At 48.6% G+C, this 3,074-nt stretch overlaps 1 long non-coding RNA gene across 1 annotated transcript in view; it reads right to left on the bottom strand.

The window, feature by feature from the left end:
* The window catches only part of LOC113458488, a 6,885-nt gene that overhangs the window by 2,484 nt on the left and 1,327 nt on the right, over positions 1-3,074 (bottom strand). Inside the window, exon 2 of the long non-coding RNA XR_003378864.1 lies at positions 70-158. This is a non-coding gene — a long non-coding RNA (uncharacterized LOC113458488). The remainder of the gene's footprint in view (positions 1-69; positions 159-3,074) is intronic.

Genomic DNA, 3,074 nt, shown 5'->3' with positions numbered 1-3,074 from the left:
CCAGCCATTACACGGCCCCCCAGCCATTGCACGCCCCCCCAGCCATTGCATGGCCCCCAGCCTTTGTACTTGTTTTCTTGAAGGCGCCACTTTCTTCAGGACTCTCTTTGAAAACCATTCAGCTCCCTCCTGTGCAAGCATGAGGCCCTGGAAAGCATCTTAAAGCCCATCAAAAACTTAACACGTGGACTTTGAAGCAGGACCAAGATGTGAGGCCTCCCCCAGAATAAAATATCTCCCAAACCGGTTAAATAGGTGCCGCTTAATAGCCAGCCATTTCTAAATTGTTTCTTTTATATAGTGTAGCATTTACACTGGTGGTAACTATGGTAACAGATCCTAAGGACTCCATAAGATCAGCAAATTACCAGGTGCTAATTGTAAATAAAGAGACAAATAAATAGCTTATAATCTAAATGGCAGGGCCTAAGAGTGCCATCCCGAGCTTCATGGGCTGGTCTGTACCCTCTGATAAAATAGTGTGCTCTCATCCGTATTTAGCCACGTGTGCCTCTAAAAACTAGACTCATTAATGGACACGTCGTTCCTTTACTGTTGAATTTGAGAGAGTAGAAAATGCTTAGACAATGCAATATGATCAACTACATGTCAGTGACATATCCCCATGTCGCAATCACTTAAATACAGTTTCTCTGTGTCTGCTGGGGACAGGAGCCTTGTGAATACCAAAAACCCACGTGTGCCCAGGCCCCTCGTATAACATGACAGGGATCTGCATAGACCCTGCAGTGATCCTCACATGTACCTTGAAGTCATCTCTAGCCTGTTAGTGCCTCGTGCTATGCAAACACTACATGCAGCATCGCCTACTGTACTGTGCAGGGGCTAGACAAGGGAAAAATCCCAGACATGGGCAATGCAGAGGTGGTTTCCTTTTTCCCCACTACCAGCTGCCGTCTTGGTTGCAGAATGCACAACTATGGAGGAAAACCGCGCAGATGTAAGGTTTCAGATCACCACCGGATCATCTTTGTACTTTTCCAGCACAGGTGGCAGTTGTCATATCTGGACTGTGTGGCCCTGGGCTGGCACTTAGTACTACCTGCTCTTTCCTCGATGCTGGTGACACTTCTACATCACCTTAGATCAGTGGTTCTCCACCTTCCTAATACTGAGACCATTTAATACAGTTCCTCATGTGGTGGGGGTCCCAATCATAGCTCTTTCTTTCCTTTGCTGCTTCATAACTGTAGTTTTGCTACTGTTATGAACTGCCATGTAAATATCTGTGCTTTCCATGGTCTTAGGTGACCCCTGTGAAAGGGTCATTTGATTCCCCCAGAGGGGTCGTGCCCCACAGGTTGAGAATAGCTGCATTAGTCCGTCACATAGATTCTATGCCGGTTAATATGTCTTAACTTTATCATGAATGTCAAGTGCTCCATTTCCGACTTGCCAGTCCCAAGTGCAGACCGTAAGTGTTGAACATGATGCCCACACCAGCCGACTAGAGATGTGGGCGCAGACGCAAAGCGGCCTGAAGGGTTATTTTTTTTTCTTCTCTTTTTTGTTTAAGGCTCTGAACATCTGGCTGGAGAAGTGTTACCTGGGAAATGTTAGTTTTCTCTCCCCTTCAATCACAGCGTGTCAAATGTGTTAGAAATGTCTAAGGACAAAAATGTGTCTATTCCTTGTTAGTTTCCATCCATCCATCCACCCATCTGTCCATCCACCCATCTGTCCATCCACCCATCCACCTATCCGTCCGTCCGTCCATCCATCCATCCATCCACCTGTCTGTCCGTCCACCCGTCCATCCATCCATCCATCCATCCATCCATCCACCCGTCTGTCCATCCACCCATCCATCCATCCATCCATCCACCCATTCGTCTGTCCATCCACCCATCCATCCATCCACCCATCCATCCGTCTATCCATCCATCCGTCCATCCATCCATCCATTTCATTATTATTCTTTTCATGACTGCCAAGTTCCCTTGGTTTGGCCCATGTGCAGGGTGCTGGATGAAAGAACATAAATTGGCCACATCCTTCTTTCTGCGGAGCTGAAAAGAAGAGGCTCAAATTGTAAACCCGGAGCAGAGTCTAAAACAACACAGGTAGGCCTTGCCTGGCTTCGGGTAAACTGGAGAATTCCAGGGGAAAGACAAAAATGTACAGAGGAGAAGCAGAACGCAGCCTCTTGCTGGCCTCCTGCCTAAGACCACCATGAAGCAGACCAGTCCGCTCCCACCTAGCTAATCCTGGAGAACCCTGCACTAAGGCTTGGCACTCTGAAGATGCTCCTTGCCTAGCCATCTTGTTGTCCTGGCAACCCTGTGATGTTCACATGGTGTTCAGCCCTTGTTGTTCTGTAGTGGAGAACAAGAGGGAAGGGTGGAGCAATTCTGACTGTTCCAGCCTTTCTGCAGCCTGGGGAAGGGAGCTTCCTAGCCCTGAGCCTCAATTTCTTGATCCGTAACGTGAGGAATCTTAACCCTTCCTTCCTTCCGGTGTTGCTGTGAGGACTGGAATAGTGAATGGGTCCAGTAACCAGCGGCGATCGTTACTCTCTCCAGCAATCAAGCCTCCAGAGTATAATTAAGGGACAACCAAACCCAAACCTCTGTCTTCCCCCAGCGCGGGTACTGTAGGTCATGGGACCTTCGAACTGCTCACAAGACTCCCTGGAGAGAATGGTTCTGAGCAGAGACTGGAAGAAGGGCCAGGAGAGCCTGGGAAAGAAGAGAGAAGCCTTTTGAGGAGGTAGAGTTTAATGTGTAAGGGCCTCGGGCAAGAACAAGCCTGTTGTGCTGGGGCTGAAGGTCTGTCTCACGGGGAAGTGCCCGCTGAGCAAGTTCCAACTGGATCCCAAGACAGTGCATATTCTCCATCTTGGTTTTGAAGGATGGGAAAACGTGAGAGAAAGAAAGAAAGAAAGAAAGAAAGAAAGAAAGAAAGAAAGAAAGAAAGAAAGAAAGAAGCCGGGCGGTGGTGGCGCACGCCTTTAATCCAAGCACTCGGGAGGCAGAGGCAGGCGGATCTCTGTGAGTTTGAGACCAGCCTGGTCTACAAGAGCTAGTTCCAGGACAGGCTCCAAAGCCACAGAG

The sequence above is a fragment of the Microtus ochrogaster genome, chromosome 4, assembly GCF_000317375.1.
Source record: "Microtus ochrogaster isolate Prairie Vole_2 chromosome 4, MicOch1.0, whole genome shotgun sequence".
Taxonomy (NCBI): Eukaryota; Metazoa; Chordata; class Mammalia; order Rodentia; family Cricetidae; genus Microtus; species Microtus ochrogaster.
This window is presented reverse-complemented; position numbering and strand designations above follow the sequence as displayed.